The following is a 13,129-nucleotide window of genomic DNA, read 5'->3' on the forward strand; positions in this document are numbered from 1 at the left end:
GATATATAACAAACGGATGGTTAAGGGAGAGGATTGTCTATCCTGTATGAAGAAATGGATGTGTTAAATAGATGGAAAGAGTATTTTGAGAAATTAATGAATGAAATATTTAGAAATATACAAAAGGGATGCAGGAGATCTGGTCATGGGGCCAATTCCTAACATAACAAGAATGGAAATGGAGGAAGCACTGAGAAAGATGAAAAACTGGAAGGCAATTGGGCCTGATAACATCCCCATAGAAGTATGGAAATATCTGGTGAATTGGGCATGACTATTAATGGATGCCTTTATCAGAATCATTGAAATTGAGAAAATGCAAGATGAATGGAGAAAGAGTATATTGATTCTGATATATAAGATCAAAGGTGATATACAGTTCTGTAACAACTACAGAGGAATTAAACTCATGAATCATGCTATGAAAGTATGGGAAAGGGTAATTGAGAAGAGATTGCAAGACTTGGTGTCAATTAGCAAAGAGCAATTTGGGTTTATGCCCAGTCAGGAAACAATTGATAACATCTTTGCTCTATGTCAACTCATAGAAAGGTACTGGGAGAGTAATAGAACTTTTTCTGGTCTTCATTTATTTGGAAAAGGCCTTTGATAGAGTCCCAAAAAAAGAGATACTGAGAAGCATGGGGGGGGGGGGAGAGGAAGATTACAGAGAAGTATTGTACATCTTGTACAAGATTTGTATGATGGTAGTAAAACAAGGGTGAGATGTAAAGTAGGAACCAATGAGGCATTCCCAGTGAAAGTCGGTTTTCATCAAGGTTCATCTTTGTGCCCCTTCTTATTTGTTAAGCTCTTGGATGTGTTGACATAGACAGTAAGAACTGAATCACCCCGTATGATGATGTTTGCCAATGATGTGGTGATTTGACAAAGTCTGAGCAAGAAGTAGAAGGAAAAACTTTGGAAGACAGTGGTTTGAGGATCAGTAGAAATAAGACAGTACATGTGTTGTAGTGAAGCAGCAGGAATTATAACATTGCAGGGCACAGGCTTGCTACAAGTGTCTAGGTTTACATATCTGGGATCATGTGTCCGAAGTCATGGATGCTTGGACTCAGAATTCATGAGGAGAATCCTGTCAGGGTGGATAAACTAGAAAAAGGTTTTAGGTATCTTGTATGATACAGGAGTATCTAGCAAGTTGAAAGATGCACAAAATGGTAGTAAGACCTGCACTGATGTATAGCAGTGAGACCTGACGGATGTCCAAGAGATGGGAGAAGAGAATGGATGCACCAGAAATGAGAATGCTGAGACTTGCAAGTGGTGTAACAAGATTGGACAAGATCAAAAACTTGCTGATCAGGGGAACAGTGAGAATAACCCAACTATCTGGAAAGATTAGGGAATCAAGGCTGAGATGGTATGGTCATGTTATTTGGCAAGACAAAAGTTATGTGGAGAGTGCTGGAGATGAAGCCACCAGACAAAAGAAGTATGTGGGACCTCCAAGACTCGGACTAAACGAGAAAATAGCCTTAGACAGAATTGAGTGGAGGAGGTTAATCTGCTGCAGTGACCCCACTTGAGCGAGAATGAAGCTGAAGAAGTTTAACAAGTGTGTGTGCATGTTTAATCATATAAAATAACTTTGTATTAAAACACTAGTGACCCTTTTACTCACACTTACATTCAAAATCTTAAAACATTTAGTCTTATGGCATTAAATACAAAATATGTACAAAGGTAGAAATTAACATATCTTAGTCAGAGACTCAGACAACAGAGGACATGACAAATTGTTCTCTAGAAAATCAAAACACATAATGTTGGATTCAATATCCACTTAATTTGAATAATCAAAACACAAATTTCTCCCCAGTTAAGTTCACTAAGGGAAATAGCAGCAACAATTTTCGTGTCATAATCATACAAGAAAATGACAATTATTCATACTGTGAATTCAACATCTTATTTCAAGCATAATTCACTTACAACTAAAAATAAGTATTAAAACCATCAAGAGTTTACCTCATAAAATTCAGTTATCCAGCACTAGAACAGAAAACAACTATAAAAACATTCCAGCGCTTTTATTTGACAACTATCAGTGCCATAAACAGAGAATAGTAGCTTTCCATCGAATCTTTGCTAAAATGAAGATACATAAACTTCTCAGTGAGCACTTGAACATATAAGGAATCCACAAAATTCTACTATTTATTCCTTATGTTTTTCTTTATTAAAGGAAATTATTTTCAGTTCTCCTTTATATTCTTTCATCCATTTTGCCATTATATGTATGTAAAAAAAATCCTCTCTCTTGTGTCTATCAGCTGTTTGTTTCCATTTCACAGTCGACATATGCTGTATTCTTTCAGTTACGACTGCATGAAATTACATTACCACAGCTGGATGTCACAAACAGTGAAGAGAAGTTTTTAGTAATGGCAGACTGGATATGTTTATTTGTGGTACGATGAAGTTTCTTTTCCACTTGATGATTATTTCATTGCACTCAATATAAAAAAACATCTATAGGTATTTTAATTCCAACTATGTGGAAGAGTATGTACTGATGCTTTGTGCTGCTAAATAATAAACTGTTTCCACTGATGAATGAGGTGTAGTTAAGTTTTAACGACCTCACTGGTCAATCGCTAATAGTGAAACTACAAGCACTGCAGCTATATTCAGTAAAATATAATTTTAATGCAATTTTATCAACATAACGATATTTTTATACATATTTTATTTTTTATTTAATTACTTAAACTAACTATAATATTTTCTCTAATAAAATTATGTTAAGATATTTAAATATCTTAACACTAGAAAAGTTGGTCAGAGGGAGAGAAATCAGGAGTAGGTGGATAAGAATGATACTCTATGGGGGGGGAGGAACAGCATAGCTTTGTGAATGGTCAGTCATGCCTTAGTAATTTACTCACTTTTTATACAGGGTAGCCCATAAGTCTCGAAGGGGGTTTAAGCATTTAATAATATTTTATTTCTTTTTTTAACCTCTCGGCAATACCCATAGAAGGGTTGTAAGTTCTATTCGCTACAAACTTGATATTAACTAGGTCTACCTATTCACTGATGAGACCTCAATAAAGGTTGAAACCGGTCTGGGTAGTGACCTTCTCTCATAATGTAGAACAGAAATACAGCTCCTAGGAGCTAAGTTCACATTATGGGTAAATATCAAGAATAGTGATCGGAGCTTGCTCCACCTTAGACATTAGTTGCCTCAGCTTGCACTACCTTTTAGGGTCAGTTGCTGCAGTATCCAGGTATTTGCTTACGCTTGGAATTGCTGAACTTCATATAGTTTCTACTATATTCGGCATGAAACTCTTTGAGTTTCTTATTCGGCTAAGAAACGATATGGGATGTAATATCCCTTAACTTAAACATTTTATTTCTTATTTTTTGTTATAATGATATACGGAACCTGTTGAAAGTTTATTTTTCACTTGGTTAGACTATAATAAATTTAGTTTAATCCTTTATCCAAGTGTGAGCAAACCAAGTTTGTGTCTGAAAGTATCTTCAGGACTAGGGTAAGGTAGTACAACACCAGGCAACTTATTGCAAAGGTGGAGCAAGCTAACATCACTCCTATCTCAGTATTTCACAAAATGTAAAACACATCTCCTTGCGGATATGTATAATGTTACGCATTAAGGGAGGGCCACTACCCAGACTAGTTTCGACCTTTATTGAGGTCTCTTCAGTGGGAGCCAGGCCCAGACATGGAGATACCAGGCAGAAGCAATAGCAAGGTCATCTCTAACTATAGGAGTTGCCAAACGGTGTGCCACCTTTTTATTAAATTACTCTGGATTTAGAGAAAGATGTTGAAAGTTTATTTTTCACTTGGTTAGACTATAATAAATTCAGTTTAATCCTTTATCCAAGTGTGAGCAAACCAAGTTTGCGCCTGAAAGTATCTTCAGGACTGGGGTAAGGTAGTACAACACCGGGAAACTCATTGCAAAGGTGGAGCAAGCTAACATCACTCCTATCTCAGTATTTCACAAAATGTAAAACGCATCTCCTTGCGGGTATGTATAATGTTATGCATTAAGGGGAGGGCCACTACCCAGACTAGTTTTGACCTTTATTGAGGTCGCTTCAGTGGGAGCCAGGCAGAAGCAATAGCATGTGCCGTTTGGCAACTCCTATAGGTAGAGATGACCTTGCTATTGCTTCTGCCTAGTATCTCCACGTCTGGGCCTGGCTCCCACTGAAGAGACCTCAATAAAGGTCAAAACTAGTCTGGGTAGTGGCCCTCCCCTTAATGCATAACATTATACATATCTGCAAGGAGATGTGTTTTGCATTTTGGGAGATACTGAGATAGGAGTGATGTTAGCTTGCTCCACCTTTGCAATGAGTTAGCTGGTGTTGTACTACCTTACCCTAGTCCTGAAGATACTTTCAGGTGCAAGCTTCATTTTCTCACACTTGGATAAAAGATTAAACTACATTTATTATAAAATACAGAACCTGTAGATATTTTTTATTAGTTATGAAAAACCACATCATGTTAATACCCTCCATTTTCAGTTTCACAAAGACTGGCTGTTTCTATGTCATTTTTCAGAACAGCTGTTGATGTTTCTGACTGCAGCACCCTAATTTCTGCATGAATGTCCTTCAGCTGTTGGATTGTCTGGAGCTTGTTCACATACACCTTTTTGTTCAGGTAACCCCATAGGAAGAAGTCGGGAATCATCAGATCTGGAGAATGTGATTGCCAATTAATAGCAGATCTTTGCAAAATTATTGAGAAAAAGAGAGAATACGATTGAAACATTTAAGTTAAAGGGTTAATGCAGAGGAAATGTTTTAGCACTTTTCTTTGGCATTCTTTTCTGTTCAAAACATATTCTCCTACTACAACTTTCAAATTATAACTTTAGGATATTATTTTCACATTTGGGGTGATGCATCCAAAATCTCCCTAAGAATTCTTGTTATATACACAAGAAGGCAGTCTGCCTATATAAAAACCCACTATCCATACACAGTCCCACTCCAAACACCACATCCACCAACATTTTATCTTTGTTGTTTACCCATGCTATTTTTCCAGTGAATACAACCCCATCGTGTCAAGAAACGTGGCAGTAGATTACTTCATTTTCTTTAATCTATTAAACTGATACACATTATCTTTTTTTCATATTGACAGCCTATTTAAATCATCCTGCAAGCTCTCCACATTCATCTGTATTAACTATTACTCTACCTAATTTTGCATCATCAGCAAGCAACTAAATATTTCCTTTCAGGTTATTTCCTATATCCTTGAAGTACAAATTAAACAGTAGTGGTCCCAGCACTGGTGAACCTTGCAATACACAACTAGGCACCTGTTTTCGCCTTGATTCTGCCCCCCCCCTTCATATACCATTTTTTGATATCTGCCCAGCAACCATCCTCTTATCCACTTAATCAATGTCATATCCATCCCCATTTGTTTTAATTTGTGTAACAGAGCTCCATGTAGTATTCTGTCAAATGCCTTTACAAAATCCAACAGAATCATCATAGCCATTTCCTTCATCAAATTCAGCTGTTACTCTATTATAAAACGTTAGTAAATTACTAAGGCATGATCTACCCCTCACAAAGCCATGTTGTCCCCTCATACAGTATCATATTTTATCCATCCATTCTTGAATTCTCTTTTTGAGCAATTTATTCACTACATTTATCACTATGCCTGAGATACTAATTGGTCTGTAATTTGTTGCTGCAGTCTTAGAACCTGCTTTAATGCAAGGGAATTATTTTACCCTCTTTCTAGTCCCTTGGAACTCTGCCAGAGGATGAGACTTAAATTAAAGAGCCTAGTCAGACCCTTGCAAATTCTTGGAAACCTGAGCTGATATCTAATTTAATCCTACAGCTGTATTTACATTGAGATTCTGCAATATCCTAAGAACCTCCAATTCATCTATCTCTGTTCCCACATTAGTGTCTGTCACATATTTTAAAGCAGTAACCTCATTTGGATGATATATCCTTGCAAAGTGGTCACTCAGTACTCAACTATTTTATCTTCTGTCACCTCGCGACCATCATCACTCATTAAGGTTAATCTTCCATAGTTATTCTTCTTCTTACTTGTCATATAAACAAAAAAAACTCTGGGATTTCCTTTGACCTGCTTGGCTAAATTCTTCTCATCTGATTTTGCCATGCTGGCCTGAGTCTTGTACTGTTCATGAGTTTGCTGGTCACCTTTCTCCTTATATACCCTCTACAACATTTTCTTCTTTTGCAGCTCATTGCTTAATGATATTACTCATCCATCTAACTCCTACCTGATTAATCCTCTTTACCTTAGGTATACAATTTAATATTGCTTCCTCTAGATGACCCTTAACTATCTCTCATGCACTAACATCCTCACCCTGCAGTGTTTTATGCCATGGCATAGATTTAAGCTTCCTCCTAAGCTTGTCATAATCTCCACATATATCCCCTTCTTGACAGATTATTCCTCATGATTGGCAAAAGAGACCTGCATGGTCATTTTTGCCAATTGGAGCAATGTGTCAATATTAGTTATAGATAGCTCTTCTGATTCTATGACCAGTTCTAATACTCTCACACTCCTCTAGTCCCTTCCATCACATGTTTCCTCAAGTAATTATCTCTCAGTAGGTATATAAATTCCATTTCCTTCCTGCTATATATGATGTTTCTTCCTTCCAGTCTATATCTCTATAATTGAAGTCCTCCCATAATAATCACTTGACCTGTACTCATTGTACTAATTTGCTGATGCGTCTTCCAGATCATCCCTGGAACTCTCTGTTCTATAGCAACACCAAATTATATATTTTATCTTACTAGCCTTGATTTCACACCAGACTGCTTCAAATGAATAGCAGTCTGGTGTGAGAATGGATTTTCTTTGCCAAGAAGAGTAATATTTTCACCTACTTCTTTAATTTTATCTCTGTCTTTAAAGATTGTTCTTATGTTTATGTATGATTTTTATGTTTTTCAAGTTTTTGTGATATTTATCTGTATCCAATCGTTAACAGCAATCCACACCAGTGTATCCTGATTGCTGTGATTTTGATTTACATTTCTTATTGATGTGCTTAATAAGGATGCAAATTAAATCTGTAATATATCATGGATGTATGGAAACAATAGCATTGGAAGTATATCAACCAATGTTTATGTACTTTTTTTTTTAAGTTCATTGTCAAATCAGCAATTGAATTTTGTATATACAGTTGTGGAAAAAACTGTATAAGCAAATCTGTGCAAATCAGAGATTACATGTACTCGACTCAATGCCAGTAAATATTTCCATGGTAATTGTTCATATGAACTATCATTTATAATTACACTGCTGTACTAAATCCATTGAAATTCATGCAGCTGCCACCCAAAACTCCTTCACACTTTTAGCTCCAGACTCACAAAACAAGTTTTTCTTCATCCTTCTTCATTCCTTCTGTTACTGTAATTTGGAATGGTCTACTCTTTTATGTGTTTCCCAAAGAATACTGCTGCCAGTCTTCAAATCAATCATGAACAACTTTCTCCTTTCCCAACTTGCTACTGAATGATAGTACTAATGTGCTATAGGTAGACTAACCAAACCTCGTGTGTGTGTGAGAAAGAGAGAGAGATCATTATAAAAACAAAAAATTATCCATTTTCATTCTTGTATTAATTATGATACAAATGCAAAATTGAAAATATTAGTGGAACATTAAATTGAATTATATTAGTGAAGCATTTCTTAATCACTCCTTTCATCCTAGGGTGCCTGTGTTAAAATATCATAAAATAAATAAATCCACTAATGTCTTTTATATTCCTATAGGGAGTAGGCAAGGCTGTTTTAACCCTGTCTAACTTTTGGAGACTGGGGAGTTCAGTTTTCATTAGTAGCCAATCAGATAGCTGACCCTAATCACTATCAACTATCACTAATTATAAATATTATTTAACAGACACCTGACAAGCTGGCATCTCACAGTCCCTAATCTTTTCACTATAATTTTATTGCCTGAAATAGATTTGGTTTGTACATTCAATTTTCTTGACTGTACAAATTCTACCAGAATGGGATGAAAAAAAAACCAAAGTTTCCCAGAGAACAAACCCACTTGCTTGTGCCAGACTAACCTAGGAACTAGTCAAAGAAAAGCTTAGAAAAAATGACTAAATAAACACACATAAAACCACAGTAATAGGTTTTTTAAATACGTAAATATTTCCAATGTTTTTTTTTTTACGCTAGAAAGCGCTGCTGCACGCATTTGGATTCTATTGTATTCAAGTGCCCTATCTGTATGTTATTCCTAGTATTGTTCTCAACTGTACTGACAATGTCCTAAGACCCTTAGGTCGAAATATTTACGTATTAAAAAACCTATTACTGTGGTTTTTATGTGTGTTTATTTAGTCATGAATTCTCCACAGCTTTATATAATCAAGCTTAGCAAAAAGTTCCTTTAGTCAGCAGCTAGAATCAAAAAGTCTTTCTTCAGGCAGCTTATTGCTGTGAGTGCAAAAGCCACTTTCATTGGGCTACTACACAGGATCTAAAATATTTTTACACCCAACTTGGGGCTTCAACCCATGACTCAGAGATCAAGTTTTGTGCTCTACTAAGCTCGCTGGGCAAAAATTTGATCACAGCAATCAAAATTGCTATTTACTGGATTGAAACACTAAAGTTATTATGGATTAACTGTCTATTTATTAATCGAAGTGTTTATTTTATTATTATTTTTTTTTATGGTTCTCTCCTTTAGTTTATTTTATTTTATTATTATTTTTTCTCCTACAGATTAATCTGAAGTATGCAGAACATCTGAGAAGGAAGAATATGGAAGAGCATTTTTATTATATTTCAAAGCAAAGTGATATCACTTTGTGCATGCAAAATTTGAGTTCTTCTGGTCATGAGGTCAGGAGATAAAGTTTGTTTGATTTGTATTTAAAATGAGTTTTTCAGAATGTTGTAGTGAAGTTTGATTTTCTTTCCTAAAATTGAATTGTATTTGATTGTCACATTTTTCCATGTTCTCTCTTCCCCCCCGTAAATGATATGATCACATTTTAAAATTCTTGTGATTTTATTTACACTGTTTGCTGATGAGAAATCACTTCATAACACTCATTATAGTTCAAAGTTTTGAGTTTATAATAAGGTGCTTTTCAGTCTGATTTAGGTATAATAAAGTTACATAATTCAAATTAAGGTGGTGAAGGGAGGAAATCTAAATTAAAATAATTGTTTTGGGAATATTTTAAAATTTCATTTTTCAATTTAAAATAAAAAATGCAATTTTTTTTATTTTTAAAAAGTAGGGGGAAGAGGTTGGAAATAATTCTCTCTCAAGAATTATTTTACACTTTGAGATGTCTGTTTCTACTCATTCTCGATTTGTTTTCTTTTGAAAACTAAAATATACGGCGTTAATAAATAATTGCCCCATTTTAAGCCTTAATAAATTGGTTATTTTAGTGACTATCTTAAAATGTTTTGTGATAATAATACAACTCAAGACATTGCTTTAATTTAGTGGACTATCACAGTTCAGTCAATACTTCTAATTCATGAATTCAGTAAACTTGATGTGAGCCCCATTGTATCATGCAGAACATCAAGGCATTAAATGATTTTAAGAAGTATGTCTTTCGTGATGGTAGCTAATTGTTTCTTTAATCATGTATTTTAATTCTTTGATATTTTTAGCCGTCTTTGCATATACTGTATATACTACTTAAATTAAAAAGAAATCCAGAAGCATAGTATCTGACAAGCAAGGATATCATGGAAAGGCCATCTTGTCTGATCCAGTGAGAAGGGAACTTTCCATTCAGAAACCTGTGCACTACTGATCCCCAATGTGGTGAAGCCCCATCTTGCTGAAAGAACACATGTAGCTACAAATCCTCAAGCTGAAGTGCAGCACATAATTCAAGCATATCTAAACATATTTAACCAAACAAATGAAATATCACTTCATTACTGAAAATTGTCATTCAAAAATACTCATCCTCATCAGTATGGTCAAGAATGTCAACAGCAAAATATACCTGTTTGTCATTCAGTAGAAGTTTCTACACAGTTTGCAGGTTCACAAGAGTTTCAGCCTCCTGTGAACCATTATGCATTGTTAAACATATTTTCATTTCTTAGCTTGCTTAGTGGATGGATTTTTAGAACTTCAGATAAACATATCTAGAATTTCTTACACACTAGGTCTACCAGCTCCTTTCTGATGTAGCACACTGCTAGTTTCTTGAAATTTTTTCAGCCATCGCTTGAGTAATTGGTTTGTTGATAGAATTTGCTGATAGTTTTCATGAAATATCTATTGAGTAATTGGAGATTTGGTTTTCCACAGTCACAAGTGCTGTACAAACACACACGTGCCTTCTCCTTCACTGTTGTTCTTGTGCCCTTAATGGGTTCTATGTGGATGTGTGTGTGTGTGTGGATATTTTGTGCTGTTATTAGTTAGCACAAAATATTTTAAGATATTTCTGTAGGAATGAATTAAGACTTGAATGGGGTGAATAATTTATGACTACCTTGTGTACTTTTTTGTTTCTATTTTGGTAAAACATGAATATTTTTTTTACTGAATCATTTTTTTAAATTTTATCATTAGTCTATTTTTGACTGCATGTCAAAAATAGACTAATGATAAATAGAGAAACACTGCATGTCAGAAGTGTAATCCAGGAGGCATCAAGGCTCGATTTGGGCTATCAACTAGGAAGAAAGAGAATGTGTTAACTGTAGAAGTGTATGCAGTTCATGAGTGAACTTGAATCAAAATTACTGTCATTTCAAGTTCATATTCAATGCTTTCTGTTATGTTTAGCATGACACACCTTATGTGTGTGTGGGCTGTGAATTTTCCTTGCAGGAGTTTTTAAAACTCCTCAGAGATCAAACTGTAGAAAATAATGTGGTCATGCAAAACATTAAGGTGCAAACTGGGCACAGTTGATATCGAAAAGTTTTATCATATAATTTTTTTTGTGATTTTGTATTTTTTTTATTTATAAACTAGGCATATGTTTATAAACTTATTGTTAATAATTAATCTGAACCTCTAAACATCAAAGTAAGAAGCAAATCTCACACATAGAAATGCTGAGGGAAATCATTGTTATACATAAGATATACCTAATTTCTTACAGCTATAGCAAACATTTCTAAAGCTTACTTTGCTACAGTTGATAAAAGCCACTGTGTAGTTTCTGCAAATGATATGGGTTCAAATCCTTTGTAAGATATGGATGTTCATAAAAGTTTTCTATTAATGGACTTGTATGGTTCCTTGAGTTTGACTGTTTTGAATATGGAGCAAAGGACAAAACCAATAAGTACTTGCTAGCTTTTGTTTCCAAACATGGATTAGTCTTGGTATTTTATTTATTTATTCTTATGCTACATGAAACTGGTAAGTGAAAAATACAATTACAATTCCCAGAAACAAATGATGAAAATCTTAACATATAAAAGTTTATTACACAAAAGGCACAACCTTCTTACTAAGTCTTTCTTTTTTTTTTTTTTTAAAGTAAAAAGCAAAAGTAACTTGTCATAATTAAGCCAAGGACAATTATTGTCCTGCTGCACCAAGTATGACAAGACTGCATGTTCTCACAACACTTCACAACATAAAAGTGGCTGTATCTGAGGTTTAAGTAGAGAGCAGTTGTGTCTTGTGTGAGAAAACTTGATCCATTAGTGGAGACCCATTTCACATTGTCAGCAATAAAAACACAGACAATGGAAATAGGCAAAGACATTGAAAACATCAACTGCATCCGGAATGGAGTACCTATAGAACTAATAAAACATTTCAGCTATTTAGTCACAATTTTTAGTGAAGAGATTGCAAATTAAATATGGAAATATTCAACAGAATTAGCAAAGCTGGTATGGCAGGAAGTCAGCTGAATAAATTAAGAAATTAGTTAAAACACTAAACTAGCTGTATACATCATGTTGGAGGCTTAATGGATATTTTTACAACACTTAAAAAGAATTAAAATAGACTTTAATGCTTCCTATATTTCGTCCTAGTCACTAGAACATCTACAGGGATTACAAAAAAATTTTAATGTAACATATGCACAAATAACAAACAATACTAAGCCCAATCACGTGGGTGACACTAAAGTCCTATCTAGGTAGAGCGCCCTCTAAGGGCAGTAGTAGGTGGCCTGGAATGTAAGGTGGGAACTCTGGTGATGAGTGTTTCCCAAATCTTCGGAAGCTTAATGCACCCATATTTATTGAGATTTGGTTGGTTTTTGAGAGCTGCTGCTGCTGCTTTTAAGAAAAGTCTCTCTTTCTTGAATTTGCTGTGGTGGAGCATGGTGGTTTTCTTCCATGATTCTCTGTGGGTGGTGTCCAAAACATGGTCAGCCAAGCCTGAATGGCCATAGTTGTGTTTGAAGATGTAAGACTTGTGTTCCTCTAGACGGATGGATGCTGATCTGCCTGTCTGTCCAAAGTACGCCAGCTTACAGGAACAGGGTACTTTGTAGATACCGTACTATCCGTTCTACGAAAGATCAGCTCCCTCCTCTCTCTCTGCCTGGAGTCTACAAAGTACCCTGTTCCTGTAAGCTGGCGTACTTTGGACAGACAGGCAGATCAGCATCCATCCGTCTAGAGGAACACAAGTCTTACATCTTCAAACACAACAATGGCCATTCAGGCTTGGCTGACCATGTTTTGGACACCACCCACAGAGTATCATGGAAGAAAACCACCATGCTCCACCACAGCAAATTCAAGAAAGAGAGACTTTTCTTAGAAGCAGCAGCAGCTCTCAAAAACCAACCAAATCTCAATAAATATGGGTGCATTAAGCTTCCGAAGATTTGGGAAACACTCATCACCAGAGTTCCCACCTTACATTCCAGGCCACCTACTACTGCCCTTAGAGGGCACTCTACCTAGATAGGACTTTAGTGTCACCCAAGTGGTTGGGCTTAGTATTGTTTGTTATTTGTGCATATGTTACATTAAAATTTTTTTGTAATCCCCGTAGATGTCCTAGTGACTAGGACGAAATATAGGAAGCATTAAAGTCTATTTTAATTCTTTTTAAGTGTTGTAAAAATATCCATTAAGCCTCCA

The 13,129-nt window shown here is 35.3% G+C and overlaps 1 protein-coding gene across 4 annotated transcripts in view; it reads left to right on the plus strand.

Moving 5' to 3' along the window:
* The window catches only part of LOC150104464 (serine/threonine-protein kinase Tao-like), a 713,758-nt gene that overhangs the window by 42,233 nt on the left and 658,396 nt on the right, over nt 1-13,129 (plus strand). For all 4 annotated transcript variants that reach the window (XM_090395159.1, XM_090395157.1, XM_090395158.1 and 1 more), the window contains one exon: nt 8,801-8,920. The gene's annotated coding sequence lies outside the window, so the exon portion shown is untranslated. The remainder of the gene's footprint in view (nt 1-8,800; nt 8,921-13,129) is intronic.

The sequence above is a fragment of the Typopeltis vanoorti genome, chromosome 7 (assembly GCF_054136105.1).
Source record: "Typopeltis vanoorti isolate ZY-2024b chromosome 7, IOZ_Tvanoo_1.0, whole genome shotgun sequence".
In the NCBI taxonomy this organism is placed as follows: Eukaryota; Metazoa; Arthropoda; class Arachnida; order Uropygi; family Thelyphonidae; genus Typopeltis; species Typopeltis vanoorti.